The sequence below is a fragment of the Oryctolagus cuniculus genome, chromosome 5 (assembly GCF_964237555.1).
Source record: "Oryctolagus cuniculus chromosome 5, mOryCun1.1, whole genome shotgun sequence".
Lineage (NCBI taxonomy): Eukaryota > Metazoa > Chordata > Mammalia > Lagomorpha > Leporidae > Oryctolagus > Oryctolagus cuniculus.
This window is the reverse complement of record NC_091436.1, coordinates 55169023-55187340: the sequence shown is the minus strand read 5'-3', so window position 1 is coordinate 55187340 and position 18318 is coordinate 55169023. Positions and strand designations below refer to the sequence as shown.

The following is an 18318-nucleotide window of genomic DNA, read 5'->3' as shown; positions in this document are numbered from 1 at the left end:
AAGAGGAAATTAGAAATCTAAAAAATATTGTCAGGAATCTACAGGATACTATTCAAAAACCAACATTCAGGTTCTAGGAGTTCCTGAAGGCATGGAGAGGGAGAAAGGATTAGAAGGCCTTTTTAGTGAGATATTAGCAGAAAATTTCCCAGGTTTGGAGGACAGAGACATCCTAGTACAGGAAGCTCATAGAACCCCTAGTAAACATGACCAAAAGAGATCCTCACCACGACACGTTGTAATTAAACTCACCACAGTGAAACAGAAAGAAAAGATCCTAAAATGTGCAAGAGAGAAACGTCAGATTACTCTCAGAGGATCTCCAATTAGACTCATAGCTGACTTCTCATCAGAAACCCTACAAGCTAGGAGGGAATGGCGAGATATAGCCCAGGTACTAAGAGAGAAAAACTGCCAGCCAAGAATATTATATCCTGCAAAGCTCTCATTTGTGAATGAAGGTGAAATAAAGACCTTTCATAGCAAACAGAAATTGAAAGAATTTGTCGCCACTCGTTCAGTCCTGCAAAAAATGCTTAAAGATGTGCTACACACATAAACATGGCCATCAATATGAAAGAAGGTAAAGGAAGAAAACCTACCAGTAAAAGATCATAGGAAGCTTAAAGTATATACTAGATAATATCTTTAGGAAAATGGCAAGGCAAAGTCACTACTTATCAACAGTCACATTGAACGTTAATGGACTCAATTCTCCAGTTGAAAGGCACAGACTGGCTCAATGGATTAAGGAACAAAACCCATCTATTTGCTTCCTACAAGAAACACATCTTTCCAACAAAGATGCATGCATACTGAAAGTGAAAGGCTGCAAAAAGATATACCATGCCAACAGAAATTAAAAAAAGCAGGTGTAGCCATATTAATATCAGACAAAATAAACTTTAACACAAAAACTGTTAAGAGAGACAAAGAGGGACACTATATAATGATTAAGGGTTCAATTCAACAGGAAGATGTAACTATTATAAATGTATATGCACCTAATTACAGGGTACCAGTTTATTTAAAAGGTATGTTAAGGGACTTAAAGGGAGACTTAGCTTCCAATACAATAGTACTGGGGGACTTGAATACTCCACATTCAGAAATAGACAGATCAACAGGACAGAAGATCAACAAGGAAACAGCAGATTTAATCAACACTATTACCCAAATGGATCTAATAGATATTTACAGAACTTTCAATCCTACATTTAAAGATTTTACATTCTTCTCAGCAGTGCATGGAACCTTCTCTAGGACTGACCACATACTAGGCCATAAAGCAAGTCTCAGCAAATTTAAAAGAATTATAATCATACCATGCAGCTTCTCAGACCACAGTGGAATAAAGGTGGAAATTAGCAACTCAGGAATCCCTAGAGAGTATGCAAACACATGGAGATTGAACAACATGCTCCTGAATGAACACTGTGTCATAGAAAAAATCAAAAGAGAAATCAAAAACTTTCTGGAAGTAAATGAGGAATTCAACACAACATATCAAAACTTATGGGATATGGCAAAAGCAGTGTTGAGAGCAAAGTTCATAGCAATAGGTGCCTACATAAAGAAATTGGAAAGGTACCAAATAAATTAGCCAGGTATTTTTTTTTTTTTTTTGACAGGCAGAGTGGACAGTGAGAGAGAGAGACAGAGAGAAAGGTCTTCCTTTGCTGTTGGTTCACCCTCCAACGGCCGCTGCAGCCGGTGCGCTGTGGCCGGCAAACTGCGCTGATCCGATGGCAGGAGCCAGGTACTTATCCTGGTCTCCCATGGGGTGCAGGGCCCAAGGACTTGGGCCATCCTCCACTGCCTTCCCAGGCCACAGCAGAGAGCTGGCCTGGAAGAGGGGCAACCGGGACAGAATCCAGCACCCCAACCGGGACTAGAACCCGGTGTGCTGGCGCCGCAAGGTGGAGGATTAGCCTAGTGAGCCGCAGTGCCAGCTCACAGTTATTCTTAAGTGTTGATACTTAACTGAAAAAATGATCCCTGTTAAATATTAGAGTGGGAATAAAAGAGAGAAGAGATGTGCAATTTGGGACATGCTCAAGCTGACTTGCCCAAAACGGTAGAGTTAGAAACATACCAGGGGATTCCAATTCAATCCCATCAAGGTGGCATGTACCAATGCCATCTCACTAGTCCAAGTGACCAATTTCTGTTCACAATTGATCATAATGATAGGACTAAGAGTTAAAGGGATCACATAAACAAGACTAATGTCTGAAAATACTAACCTATAGAATAAAAAAGGGAGAGAACGATCCAACATGGGAAGTGAGATACACAGCAGACCCATAGAATAGCAGATGTCCTAAACAGCACTCTGGCCTCAGAATCAGCCCTTAAGGCATGCGGATCCAGCTGAAAAGCCCATGAGAGTATTTCAGGCATGCAAAGCCAAGACACTCTGGAAAAAAAAATGACCTAAATGAAAGATCTCCACGAGTGAGATCCCAGCGGAAAGAACAGGTCATCCAAGAAGGAGGTACCTTTCTCTGAAGGGAGGAGAGAACTTCCACTTTGACTAGGACCTTGTCTAAATATGATCACAGTCAGTGAACTCAAAAGGCGTCCATAGCCTTGGCAACTCATGACAAGAGCCTAGGGTGATCACTGATGCCATAAACAAGAGTGTCAATTTGTTAAGTCAACAACAGGAGTCACTGTGCACTTACTCCTCATGTAGGATCTCTGTCCTTAATGTGCTGTACATTGAGATTTAATGCTATAACTAGTACTCAAACAGTATTTTTCACTTTGTTTTTCCATGTGGGTGCAAACTGTTGAAATCTGTACTTAATATATGCTAAACTGATCTTCTGTATATAAAGAGAATTGAAAATGAATCTTGATGTGAATGGAAGGGGAGAGGGAGTGGGAAAGGGGAGGGTTATGGGTGGGAGGGAAGTTATGGGCGGGGGAGCCTCTGTAATCCATAAGCCGTACTTTGGAAATTTATATTCATTAAATAAAAGTTAAAAAAAAAAGAACATAATTGAGGGAGACAGTGCTGTAGCATAGTGGGGCTAAAGCCACTACCTGCAGTACTAGCATCCCATTTGGGCATCAGTTTAAGTCCTGGCTGCTCCATTTCTGATTCAGCTCCCTGATAATGGCCTGGGCAAGCAGGTAAGGATGGCCCAAGTCCTTGGCCCCTGCCCCCAAGTGGGAGACCTGGAAGGAGCTCCTGTCTCCTGGCTTGGATCGGCACAGCTCCGGCCGTTGTGGCCATCTGGGGAGTGTACCAGCAGATAGAAGACTTTCTCTTTCTCTCTGCCTCTGCTTCTCTGTAACTCTGCCTTTCAAATAAATAAAAAAACTTTTTAAAAAGAATATAATTTCTAAATCAAAGAATGTATGAATCACAAGAAAGATTTTTAAGGACTAGATAATCTATTCAGAATTGTATATAATGTATGTATTTATATATACATATATATTTTACACATACAGAAGATGCTGTTTACTATAGTTAACATTAAAAAGTATGATTTTTGGTTTTCCTTCTTTTATACTTTTGCTTCTTTTTATTTTGCTTTTCACAAAACATTTTTAGAAAAATCTGCAGGTGATAAGAAGACAACTCTGCCAAGAAAAGGATACTATTGAAACAATAGGAAAATAAATTTAGTCTCTATCATGCATAGGCTTTTAAGACAACAGAATACTTTCTCAGATTGTAGCCCCAGTGCCAAAACTTCTAATAAATTAATGCAAAGCATGTTTCTAAAATGCATTACAAATGACTTCATGATTGATGGGACACTGATAAATAGTTATAAATTAGCTCCTATGCATATATCATTTTAAATACATAGTTTAAATTTATAGGTGCTAACTTATTAAATTCATTTGTATTCATTTGATTAATTTTTTGCTTCATTAACACATTTTTGTATATGTAGCATCAAATAGAAACTAGATGCTTAAATCATTAAGAAAATTTAAATCTTGGTAAAGTTTTTGACATTAACAAAGTAAAACCCTGCCAGTGGATGGATTTTAATTTTTAGAAGAAGATACCAGAATATTTTTTAATTATATGCTTTCAACTAAAGTCAAATATTTTTCCCCTTCCTATAAATTAATAGATCATGAAAACTAAAAAAAAAAAAAAATCCTGTATTTTGTTTGCATAATGGCATGTAATTCCCTAACATGACACAAGAGGGCAAACATGTTTGAATGAAAGCTGTCCAATAATTCACACTTTAAAGAGCAGGAAGCAGAAAGTAGAAGCAGAGGTGGTAACTTGGTTTTATAATAAAGGGCACATTTATCATTCGCTTTGTAGATGATATCCTGGTTAGCACAAACTCCATATGAAATACATTATTTAGGCTTAATTTAACAGTGCTTTTTCAATAACACATTTTTGTCACTTAGAGTAACAAAAACAAATCCCTTACATACCTTGCTTGATTGAGATTCAGGCAGTTTGTGGCACAAACATTTATTTAGTTGTTATTTCCTGAAATTTAAACTGAGTTGCTTAAGGCCAGAAAGGAAGTGGAAGGTCCGTGGATCATTGGCTTTCATTTCCAGAGCCAAGATATCTTATTTTTCTATTCAATCCAAAGCTCTGCATCACACCTTCAGGAATGTTCTTCCTTTTCCTCTTTGCCTCCCTCTTTCTTCCACAGCTCAAGACTGTTAATATTTCTCCCTTTTGCTAGCCTAAGATACACTAACATATGTCAGCTGGACCCAAGAACCAGAGGAACATATTGATCTCAGTTCTGACACTGTCTTGTTATCTAAATATATAACCCATATTGAATTTATTATGACCACATTTATAATATAAACAGAAAAGTGTTTTATGAAAAAACCATGCATGAATTTTAAAAAAGTTTGCACCAAAACAAACTTACATTTTAATTCCGTTTTTCCCACTTTTTAAAGTACCCTCATACAAGTGGTAAAGAATGAACAATTTACAGATCACCATTTTATTTGTTACAGGGTTCAAAAGTGCATCACAGAAAATAATTCTCCATTTTCAATCCAAGGAACATCATCTTATTTTTCAAAGTAAGTAATGTTCTTCAAAATGGACATTTTCTGAGCAGAAAGATAAATTTGGTACGCATTATTTTCCATTTACTTTCACTCACTACTAGGTATAGTATTGATTGCTGTCTCATCTACCCTGTAACACCCAGCCTGACCAATACTTCCAGAAAGTTAGCTCTTCTCTTTTCTAGGTTCTTAAAGTACTTTGCATGTAACTTGATTACTACGTAAGTTACAGTGTAAACTGTTCGGTTGCTTTCACAATTATCCATCTAGTAAAAAAATGAAAGTTCTATGATGAAAGAGTGAATGGATGAACAAATAAATGGCTAAAAATAGTTCAGAATGTTCTTCCCAATACTTTTGAAAATTCTTCTTCAAGACAAGTTGAGGCAAAGAGAAAAAAATCAGTAGCATCACATTAATACAATTCAATCTTCATAAATTAACATTTATCAAAAATAAAGAAATTTCTACATGCAAGACATCTTGTAGTCTTGAGTACCTTGCTCAAAGAAATAAAATCAAAGATCAGAAAGAGAGAGTGCAAGGCTTAATCATGAAATAGCTGATGTACATCTTAAAGGAAGCACAGTACTATTTAAGGTAATATGTAAGAATAAGCTGGAATGGATTTCAGTTGAGGCTACAAGGGGCTGAAATATCAAGGTAAATAAGAATATGTATAGTTTGTATAGTTTGTATAGGAGAGCTCTAGAAGGCTTTTGACTCTTCTAAATATAAAACAATGAGATACAATAACCAAATACAACGCATGATCCCCTACTGTATCAAAAAAGCAAAGAGCTAGAGGGCCGGTGCCGCGGCTCACTAGGCTAATCCTCCGCCTAGCGGCGCCAGCACACGAGGTTCTAGTCCCGGTCGGGGCGCCGGATTCTGTCCCGGTTGCCCCTCTTCCAGGCCAGCTCTCTGCTGTGGCCAGGGAGTGCAGTGGAGGATGGCCCAAGTGCTTGGGCCCTGCACCCCATGGGAGACCAGGAAAAGCACCTGGCTCCTGGCTCCTGCCATCTGATCAGCGCGGTGCGCCGGCCGCAGCGCGCTGGCTGCGGCAGCCATTGGAGGGTGAACCAACGGCAAAGGAAGACCTTTCTCTCTGTCTCTCTCTCTCACTGTCCACTCTGCCTGTCAAAAAAAAAAAAAAAAAAAAAAAAAAAGGCAAAGAGCTAGAAAAGACATTTGGAGAAATTTGAATACGTGCACTATAATAGATACTATTGTTGTTTGGCTATGAAATTCCTGGGTTTAATAATGGTATTGTGAGGGACTGGTGCTGTGGCATGGCAGGTAAAGCTGCCGCCTACAACGTAGACATCCCATGTAAGTGCCAGTTCAAGTTCCAGCTGGTCTACTTCTGACCCAGCTCTCTTCTAATGGCCTGGGGAAAACAGTGGAAGATGGCACAAGTGCTTGGGACTCTGCAACCCACGTGGGAGTCCCAGATGAAGCGCCTTGTTCCTGGCTTTGGCTTGGCTCAGCACGAGTCATTGCAGCCATCTGGGGACTGAACTCGAGGTTTGATGATCTCTCTCTGTCCCTCTCTCTCTGTAACGCTGACTTTAAAATAAATATTTAAACAAAAATAATGGTATTGTGGCACTGTAGGCAACTGCTCTTCTCATAGACATATATATTAATAGTAAAGTTTTTAGACTTGAAGTGAACATGGTATCTGCAACTTGTTCATAGATTCATACAGAATACACAAATGATGGAGGCATAGAGAAAGTAAATGTCAAAAACTGGTAACAGTGTTAGGTAAAAGTATGAAGTTATCAACTGTATCAATAAAGTTAGGCAAACAATGTATACCTTTCAACTTTAGCAATAAATTAGGGGAAAAGAAAGCCCTCATTTATATGAGTTATGCTATTTAATGGGTGGCTGAAGTGAATCGTCAGCAAGGCTGACAGTACCTGTGCCAAAGGTGCAGCCGTCTGAAGACCCTGGAAAGAAACCAGCTCCTTTAGGGGTCCTGCCCCCTCTTGCCTCCGGGACAAAGAACTACTGAGGGGCTGGCCATTTGGAATTAATGTTTCTCCAAATCCAATCAACACGAATCCCCAGAAACCATTTATAACAAGGAAAACACACAATTAATTTTCTTAGCATAGAGCTATGAAAATAAATACAAGAAACTGTATTCTAAATTAATTTCTGCATGTCATGGCAAAACCTTTGCTAATATTTATTTAATTTCCTATTAAAATTACTTTTTCATTGGATCTTCTCTGAAGGGCTTGAATATACTTGTTATCTGAATATAAATAATAATAATAATAATAATAATAATGGTGTGAAGGATTCTGGAGCCAACTCAGTTTTCACTCTTTTATGATTAGTTTATTTATTTTCCTAGATACAGAGATTTTATTTTTCTTTAATATAAAGTATTTGAAAAGATATTCTATGTATGAATCTTTTCATTTACTTTGCTTGGGACACTGAGTCTTTTCAATCTATAACCATTTTTTAAAATCTCAGAAAATTTTTCTTCTACATATTTAACTATAGTTTACATGTAATACCTTTTTTAAAGGATTATTTATTTATTTGAAAGTCAGAATTAGAGAGAAAGAGAGAGAGAGGTCTTTCATCTTCTGATTTACTCCCCAGATGGCCCCAGTGGCCAGAGCTGGGCCAGGCCAAAGCCAGGAGCCAGAAGCTTTGTCTGAGTCTCCCATGTGGGTGGCAGGGGCCCAAGCACCTGGGCCATCTTCCACTGCTTTCTGAGGTGCATTAACAGGGAGCTGGATTGCAAGTGGAGTGGCTGGGACATGCACTGGCACCCAAATGAGATGCCAGCTTCACAGACAGCAGCTTTACCTACTACGCCACAACGCTGGCCCCAAGGTTTGTTATTTTTAATCTCCCAGTCTGTGATATTTTACTATAGCAACCAAACTAAGACAGTAAAACCCAGTGGTTAGTGTTTGTTTAACCAGAAGAATGTGTAAAAAGTCAATTGCTAGAGATCAGTGCTCTTATTTTTTCTTTCTTGCTAGATCAATGTTACTTGCCAGTTTGCAGCACACTGTCATCACCTATCATCTTCTACTCTTACCACATTTGCTGTGCTGGACACTGCTATCCCATCTGGATGTGAAAAAGGGAGGGTTACACACAGCTATCTAGGGAAGGCCCAAATCACTAAATCAGTTCCACTTAAGAGGGACAGAGGTTTCCAGGTCTCCTGGTAACCGCAGGTCTCATCTCCCTGTGGCAAGGGCACACACTGAGCACAGCAGGAAGCTTTGTCCCCTCTTCTTGACTAGTAGAGATCTGGGGTGAAGATCAAAGTCTTCTCCAACCACTTACAATATCTCAGTTCACTGACATTCTCAGGGAAGCTAAGAAAATGTCTTTCAAGATTCTAACAAACCATTGATTAGGAGGTTCAGTTTACAGAGCTGTTGTGATTCCATTTCTCTCATGTTTTTGAACTGAATAGAAACTAGAGGACACTACTGTGATTGCAGTCTAGACAATATCTTAATCTGAAAATATAACGTGAGGCAAAATGTAAACGATCAATTTAGTTTGGCAGCAAACAAAATGAAAAAACAAAGGAGTGAAATATACTATGAATTACAAAAAGACAGCAAGTTTACAGACTCCCACATGACTTATCACCTTTCTACTTATTTATTTAACATCCAAAATTGATTATTATAAATTGATATGCAAAAGGCAATGATATGTATCATTTTGTTGTGCTTTCCTTCAAATAGCTCAAAATAAAAGAAAAAATGTTTTAAATAAGCAAAAGAAGACAGATGAGTTATATCAGAGGTTCACATACAAGTGAAAAGGAAAAAAAAATCAGAAGATAAACCCAATAAAGAATACTATGGAAGTGGGAGCTTAACCTAGCAGTTAAGATACTGATTAAGATGCCCATGTCCCACATTAAAGTGTCTGGGTTCAATACCCGGCTCCAGCTCCTTACTCTAGCTTAAGCTTCCTGTTAATGTAGACCCTGGGAGGCAGCAGTGATGGCCAAGTAATTGTGACTCTCCCAACAACTTGGGACCACAATTCTATTTCTGTATGGGATATTAAGGACAATGAGGAGTGACTCAGCAGATGGGAGCTCACTCTTTCTATTTCTCAAATAAATAATATAAAATAAAATAAAAATAACAAACTTTTTAAAAAGACAGCACTCTGTCTTCTAGAAATGCTAATCATGGAATTTCAAAAATATAATTTTCCATGAGCCAGTGCCCTAGAAAAAAAGGTGCCTTGACTATACATCCGTGTGTATATACAGACACAAATTCAGATATACATACTACATAATACAATGTTAATTTAATGTCACAGAGTATTTAAAACATCTGAAATAGAACTCCTCAGTAGCAATGTTAAGAAAAGGCATCATGTATGATAATTCACAAAAAAGTCACTCGCTATTATAGGCAATGATATTTGCAATTAAGCTGAACACAACTAAATTATGACTTTAATTAAAAGGCATTTTCTAAGATGGCACCAACGTGTTTAAAATTTAATACATTTTATATGAGATATTGGAGTTATTAACATAAAATTTTCTTTCTTGCAGCATGTGCACTTTTTAAAAAGCAAAACATCTTTAACCAATATCAAAATGCTCCTAGAATCCACAGAAGTTTCATTACATAATAAATTCAAGGAGCAGTTTCTTCCAGTCATTTAATAAATGCCCCTCCTTGAGATATATAATTGTATTTACATTCTTGGTTAATAGTAATAGAATTACTGACAAACTCTAGTGGCCACAACGTCCATATTAATTTTAAATGAAACACTGATGGATCAGGGATTGATAATGAAACACAGAGCCTTTCACCATTGAGCCAGAGTCCCATCAGAATGAATCAGTAGATATTGAAAATCTGGGAGAACTAATGGTAGCTGAGTGGTCTGTGTGAAGAGAGTTTGGGTATGCACCCTATGCCCAGCAGAGACATAGCAGCACGCCAACAGGAGAGATCCTTTTCCGATTTTGTCTCTATTCCACAAAAGTCCTACTACCTGGGGGGAATAAAAACCTGACCTGCCAAGGTGTGAAACTATCTCTCCAAAGTAAGTCTGAAAAACAGCAAAGAGGAGGCTTATTTGTGATCTTAGGGGCCTCAGTGTCAGAGATTTCAGAAAGCAACAATGGCTCGCTTATCACTGCTTCATATAGACTACAGTATAAAGAGGCGAGTGTTTGAGTGCCTACTGTCTACAAAATTAGAAATGATGTATGGAACAAAAGCAATAAAATGCTTCTGCTCAGGAAGTTTATAATCTGATATACAAAGCACATTTTACCTACAATGAAAGAATTGTACACAACTAAATGATACTTTGAATACTAAAGTTCAACATGAAGTATACATACAAGGTCAACATGAGAGGATAAGGCCAACAAGAGGATACTCCCCTTCCCTGAGGAAGCTGCTGTTGTTTTTATTACTTTAAATTGCCTTCAGGATAAATTTATAAGGTATGCAGAAATATTTACAAAGTTATATCTATGGTATTACTAGGTTAATCATCCATATCATTCAGAAAGTTGCTTTAGATAATTATGACCACTTCCAAGTATCAAAGCTGCCACGAACAAACATAATTTCTCCAACTAAGGGATATCACATAAATATGACATGAAGTAACAGTCTTTCTGTAGACAAAGTTCTACCAATGATGCCATACTTTGAACAATGGTAACCAATTATTTTGAAGGGTAAGACATTTATTGGGTTGTAAAATTTATAGTACATTTATTTTAAAATTAAATTTTATCACTAAGGAGGCATATCTTATATTCTCAACAAAGAACCTCACAGTAATCACAAATTATTACTATAAAAGTCATGTAAGGGGCCGGCGCTGTGGCACAGTGGATTGACACCCTAGCCTGAAGCACCAGCATCCCACATGGGCACCGGTTTGAGCCGTGGCTGCTCCACTTCCAATCCAGCTCTCTGTTGTGGCTTGGGAAAGCAGTGGAAGATGGCTCAAGTCCTTGGGCCCCTGCACCCATGTGGGAGACCCAGAAGAAGCTCCTGGCTCCTAGCTTCAGATTGGCTCAGCTCTGGCCATTGTGGCCAGTTGGGGAGTGAACCATTGGATGGAAGAACTCTCTCTCTCTCTTTCTGTAACTCTGACTTTCAAATAAAAAAATAAATCTTTAAAAAAAAAAAAAAAGTCATGTATACCCCCATGGGATCTACATGTTCACTGTAAAGGAAATTTTAATTTTTTTATTTATTTTATTTGAAAGGCAAAAAAAGAGACAGACAGAGATCTCCCATCTACTGGCTCACCTCTCAAAAGTTGGCAACAGCCAGGAAGAGCTAGGCTAAGGCCAGGAGACTGGAACCCAATCCAAGTTGGGTTCCACATGGATAGACGGGACCCAAGTACTTGAGCCATCATCTACTGCCTCCTAGTATCATTAGTAGGAAACTGGAATCGGAATCAGAGCTGGGATTCAAACATAGGCACTCCAACATGGGATGCAGGCTTCCCAAGAATCAACTTAACTGTTGCACCAAATGCCCAACCTCACTGTAAAGAAATTTTATCATAGAAAGCACTCTGCTAAAAATCAATAGAAACAACCATAAAAGAAACTACAGCTACCTGTGTGCCTACCTACAGACATTCCTGAGGTTATTTCTCCTTATACCCTTTTCTCTCTCTTTGTAAATCATTTCCTCCTATGTATCTCCTTTGACTAAAGCCACCACTGTGTCCTAATCACTCAAGTCAGAGATCTGATAGCCATCCTAAATTCTTCATTCTCCCTTACTTTACCTCATTTCTAATCAGCCACTAATTCCTGTAGATTCTGTCTTCTAAATATTTCTCATCTCCAGCCCCTTCTATTTCACTGTAACTCTAGCACTTTCTAGACTGCATGGTCTGTCCCAGCATCATCCTCCATCCCCAGCAAGGGCTGTACCTGAACTCCACTTCCTCTTCTGAGCAGCAGGACCTGTAATTTCCCACAGCACCTGCTGCTCATAGGTTCTGAGCTATCCCAAAAAACCCTGCAAATAGTTGGCATCTAAAATAAGACTTCTAACACAAAGGCCATCTTTATATCTAATCCTAAAGCCACTCCCACACTTGCCCCCATTAAAAAAGAAATGAGAGCAACAGAGGGGCCCTGTGATTTCTGGGGACTCCCTACGCTGGGGTGCAGACCTTGTACAGCCCGCTGAGCTCTCTCTGAAAAACGGTAAGAACTCTGCTTACCTTGCATTCATAATTTCTGGCAGCAGCATGGAAGCTACATCGTTTGCTCCTCTCATTTCTCCCCCAATTGTCACCTATAAATGTCTCACCCATTTTCCACTTGTAAGGTATGCTAAATGTCAACCAGTTTTGCCTAAATCTTTCCTCTTAGCATAAGGTCTAAATTCCTCAGTATGACATACATACAAGGTCCTGAATATTCCAGCTCCAACTTCCCACACTCATTCTCAGTCAATCCTCCCCACTTCTATCCCTACACATACATAGACAACACACATACACACACTTTCATTGTTACCCATCTTCCCCACCACTCCACAAAACACCACGTATATCCAGATCTCATTGCACTTGGCTTTTCCCACACCACCACCTTGTAACACAAATTCATGGGCAACACAAACCCTCCCTCATTGGTGAAGACTTCCTGGACTTCCCCTTGGAGATTTGGCCCGTACCCCTTCTTGTCTCACAACAGGACAGTTATATTCGAATCCCCTGACTAGCCTGCGCTCAGGCACTTGGCCTCACTGGTTATCTGCCTTTCACCTTGCAGAGGACCTGGCACACAGTTGCCTTTCCAAATGTTTGTTGAAGAAATAAACAAATGCATAAGTAATGACAACTCCTAGGTGAATCCTGAGTAAGCTATTCTGCCTTATGTGTTTCATGTAGTCAATGTTCAACTACCTTCAATCTATTATTACTTACTCTTTTTTTTCTTTTTTTTTTAGCTTTTATTTAATGAATATCAATTTCCAAAGTACAGAATATGGATTACAAAGGCTTCCCCCCCATAACGTCCCTCCAACCCGCAACCCTCCCCTTATCCACTCCCTCTCCCCTTCCATTCACATCAAGATTCATTTTCGATTCTCTTTATATACAGAAGATCAGTTTATCATAAATTAAGTAATTTTTTATTTTTTATTTTTTGACAGGCAGAGTGGACAGTGAGAGAGAGAGACAGAGAGAAAGATCTTCCTTTTGCCGCTGGTTCACCCTCCAATGGCCGCCGTGGCCGGTGCATTGCAGCCAGTGCACCGCGCTGATCCGAAGGCAGGAGCCAGGTGCTTCTCCTGGTCTCCCATGGGGTGCAGGGCCCAAGCATTTGGGCCATCCTCCACTGCGCTCCCTGGCCACAGCAGAGAGCTGGCCTGGAAGAGGGGCAACCGGGATAGAATCCGGCGCCCCGACCGGGACGAGAACCCGGTGTGCGGGCGCCGCAAGGCGGAGGACCAGCCTAGTGAGCCGCGGCGCCGGCCTATTATTACTTACTCTTAACAATTTTTGCTGGGACTGGCATTGTAGTGAAGTGGGTTAAACCACTGCTTGGGATACCAGCATCCCACATTGGCACTGATTCGTGTCCTGGCTGTTCCACTTCCAATCCAGCTCCCTGCTAATGCAGCTGGGAAAGCAGTGGAAAGTGGCCCAAGTCCTTGGGCCTCTTCACCCATGTCAGAACACAGATAGAGTTCCAAGCTCCTGGCATTGGTCTGACCCAACCCTGGCTGTTACAGCCATCTGAGGAGTGAATCGGCAGATGGAAGGTTTCTCTGTCTCTCCCTCTCACTTTAATTCTGCCTTACAAACAAATACATAAATCTTTTTTAAAAAAAAAAAAAAAAAAGCTTTGCTGAGGATAAATTGGGAAGTCCCCTACTACCCTATAGGTTTTTATTTGTAGAGTGACCTAAAGTAAAATTACAATATGTGATGCAAAGTCTCCTCTGAAAAATTACCCTGAAGCTCAGTTTTACTTCCAAAGTACATTTTCGTTAAAGTGTACTTTATACAATAAAATATACTAACAGAACATCCAATATCAAATGAATGCTAATAAAAATAATAATTTCCTTTAAAGTAATTGATTGAGGTAAAGAAATAGGGGACAACATTGTAGTGCACTGGTTTAAGCCACTGCCTGCAATGCTGGCACCCCAGTTGGAATGCCAGCTGCTCTGCTTCTGATCTAGCTCCCTCTAACGTGCCAGGGAAGGCAGCAGATTATGGTTCAGAAACTTGGGCTTCTGCCATCCATGTGGGTGGCCTGGATGGAGTTCCTGGTTCCTGGTTTTCAGTTGGCTCAGCCCCAACCATTGTTGTCACTTGGGGAATGAACCAGCAGATGGAAAATCTCCCTCTCTTTCTAACATTCAAATAAATAAATAAATCTTTAAAAAAAAAAGTAGTCAAACCATTTGACAGACAGAATTTCACAGTTTTCATCAGAAAAATTCACTATCAATGACAAATAACAGTAGGGCAACTAAAACTACCTGTCATGCATTTAATGAAGACAGATTCTCTGGTTACCACATGTAATATGTAATATCCAAAAGTGCCACTGTAATTCACAACTAATTAGTGTCTTGCCATTATGAGAAATGTCAGGGCCCTAACTCTCTTTTCTGATCCACTCAGACCTCACCAGAGCCAAAAGTAACACAAGGATCACAACAACCCAATTAGTGGCTGCTGCAACATTGGGCTGCTCCCCCTCAGAGCCCTCCCCAGCACCAATAAATCATGCTTTCTCATGATGTTCTTCTCCAACAGCTGCAGCCATGGTCGCCCAAGGAATAAAGACAACACTTCTAAGGAGACTTCACATGGGAAAGACAGAGATAGAAAAGGGATATTATTTGCTTTCCTTTTACAGCACAGCAGTCAGCAAAATTGAAGACCATCAATTCTGACTGATTAGAGAGACAACTGCACTAAGACATAAATCCATGAGTGGTATATCTGAAGATCCTTAATGATAATCAAGTCAGCAATTGGATTGTTTGTTTGTTTTAATGTAGATAAATCAAGGACCTTTTTCTTTCCATTTTTCTTCTGTATAGCCTCCTCTCTGGCTAATAAGAAAATTCTCCTTTCAGTAGCATATAATGGGATGCATTTGCTTTGTCCCCCAGTGAATACACAGCAATCAGATAATTTGTTTGAAAGACTCTAAATTGTTCGACTTCATTGAAAAAGAGTCTATAATGATATGCTGTTCTCCAAGCAAGACCTACAAAGCTTCCTAAATCCATAAGCAAGCTCTAGAGTATTCACAGCACATAGCAGCCAATATCCTGGTGATTTTGTTTTAAGCCTGTAAAGCTGTTTTGTTCCATAATATTCTACTTAGAGAGTGTTTTGAGCAGTCACTGTAGCCTGAGTATTATTCAAAGATATGACTCAGGTAATTTTACTTTTAGTTTGTTTTCCTCACAGAAATATTGCTCTTCTATATTTTTAAAATTAATAAAAAACACTTAATCCAGCTTTTGGCTAAATAACTACCACCTAATTCATTATATAAATATTGGCTGAGGCAAATAAACAAATACGGATGCATTTAAACAAGAAATTCTCTCAGAGCTCTTATTATTAAGCATAGAAATTTCAAAAAGATTCAATTTTCTTCCTCTGAAAACAATATTCTTATGAAAATCTTTAAATATTTATTTATAAGGCTATCCACTGTATAACACTTTATTACAGCAAAATAGCTGACAATAATGAAAATGTATAAAATACAAAATAAGTCAACTGTATGATAACACATCCATTCAGTGGAAAGTTATGTGGCTTTTAAAAATAACAGTGTAGAAGAACATTCAAAGAGATGCAAAAAGTTCACAGGATACTGCAAGACAAAAAAATTTTTTTAAAAAAAGCTGGTATCCATATTACACATATAGGCACACACACACACACCACATATAACACATATTGGTATATACACAGCTGAATACATATTTCATTATTTATAAGATTATCTCAATTTTTTTGTGTTTAGTGTGACTATGTGTATATTTTTAATAAATATACTTACAGGTGAAACAAGGCAATCCTGACAGGAAAGGTATTTCAATATTTAAAATCACATCTTTAGGGGCCGGCATTGTGGTGTAGTGTGTAAAGCTGCCGCCTGAGTGCTGGCAACCCATATGGGCCCTGGCTGTTCCACTTCTGATCCAGCTCCCTGCTAATGTGCCAGGGAGAGCAGCAGAGGACAGCCCAAGTGCTTGGGTCCCTGCCCAAAGATGGGAGACCTGGAGGAAGCTCCTGGATCCAGCCTAGCCCAACACCAGCCATTGAGGTCATTTGGGGAGTGAACCAGCAGAAAGAGGAGTTCTCTCTGTCTCTATCTGTCCATTTCTCAAATAAAAATAAAATAAACCTTAAAAAAAAAGCATCTTCAGAAAGTGATATCCTAGATACCATTGCCCTTAATTATTTTCAACTCCAATCCAACCTTCCTGATATTTCAGACCACCAAGTATACAAAAGAAAAATGTATGTTAAATCTACACAGCATGGCTAGAATTCAGGTTAGGTCAAATTTTCCATTATGGATTATGCATTTCACATAGTGGTTAAGACACTGACACTTGGGACACCCTCTTGGGACTCCTGTATCCCATATCAGATGCCTGGGTTCAGGTCTCAGCTCTGCATCCAATTCCATCTTCCTGGCAATATATACCCTGCAAGGCAGCAAGTGATGGCTCAAGTACTTGAGTCCCTGCCACCCTGTAGATGACCAAGATAGAGTTCCAGGCTCTTGCCTTTGGCCTGGTCTATCCCTGGCCATTGTGGGACTCTAGGAGGTGAACCAGCATAGGGAAGATCTCTCATCTGTCTCTCTCTTTCTGTGTCTCTATCTCTATGCTCGTCAAATAAATAAATAAATAGTAAAGAGATCTCAGTCCAGGTGGGCTCAGGACCTGCTTCAGTGTGATACCATGCAGGCTGCCCAGACATCTGGCTTAGTTAGCCACACAGTTATAAAGAGGTACACAGGCATCATGTTTAGTAAACATTTATTGCAGGACAACAGGAATAAAGAGAAGTAGTCTCTTGCCCCATAAGTTTCACAACCAGTTGGAAAAACAGAATACATGCTCAAAGGGGATGGAAACACAAATGACAGGCAGAGACAATACAGAGACCAGAACAGGGCAAGAAGAGAGTCCCATACGACTGCCATAGTGTTTAAGAAAGACTGTTTGTAATGCTGCAATATATATTCCTAATATCAGAGATTTCTGAAAGCAAAGGCATACATGTGAGCACCTGTAACTCTTTCTTTTTATTGTTACTTTTTAATTTATTAACATATAAAGAACAGATTTTATGAATTTCATAGAATTTCCAAGAATACAATGATACTTCCCCGCACCACCTTCCTTTCCTTTCTTCTAATATTTTTGCAATAACATACTTTCAATTTACTTTATAATCAGAGGCTCAACAATCAGAGGCTCAACACTCATCTAAACAAAGAGCTTTACAAGTAAAAGGTAGATCGACCACTGTTCCACAGGGATATAGACAAGGGTAACAGACAACAATCAAATCACAAGATATCAGTTCAGTTCAACATACATTAAGAGTTTTTTGTACTCTATCTGTTGGCTACAACCTATCATAGGAAACATATGATATTTGTCTTTTGGGGTCCGGTTTATTCACTCAGCATATTGGTCTCCAGTTGCATCCAATTTGTTGTAAAAGACAGCACCTGTAACTCTTAAAGATGTTTCTCAGGTCCCCTGTGCTTCTTTTTTTCCAGGGCAATGTACACATGTACTTGACCTTTATCTGAAAAATGACACTTGACCAAAGTGTACAAGTCACAGGGTTAACTAAACGCACTAGCATGTTGTATTTCAACACACTTCCAATTTATCAAAGACAAGTGAAATGCAAAAGAAAAAAAAATTGTATTGCTGCAAGATCAATCCTGACAAAAACGTAGTTTTGTTTCTTGCTTCTAATCTCCCTACAAAGATCCTAGATAATACAAAAGTAAGAAAATATAGCCATATCCATATGTTTTTCATTTCATACCTAGAATGCATATAATTTAAATTGTTTATAGAGACTGCTAGTCAGAGATAGACAATTTTTGGCTAATTTTTATATTACTTCTGAGTAGTTCATTAGATCTAATTTCAGTGCTATTGTCAAGAAATAAGGAAAATTTTAAATTAGCATGCCCATGTTCACCTAACAAGTTCATGACTACAA

The 18318-nt window shown here is 39.0% G+C and overlaps 1 protein-coding gene across 1 annotated transcript in view; it reads right to left on the bottom strand.

The window, feature by feature from the left end:
• Positions 1-18318, bottom strand: part of FRK (fyn related Src family tyrosine kinase) — a 129577-nt gene that overhangs the window by 42484 nt on the left and 68775 nt on the right. The window lies entirely within an intron of this gene.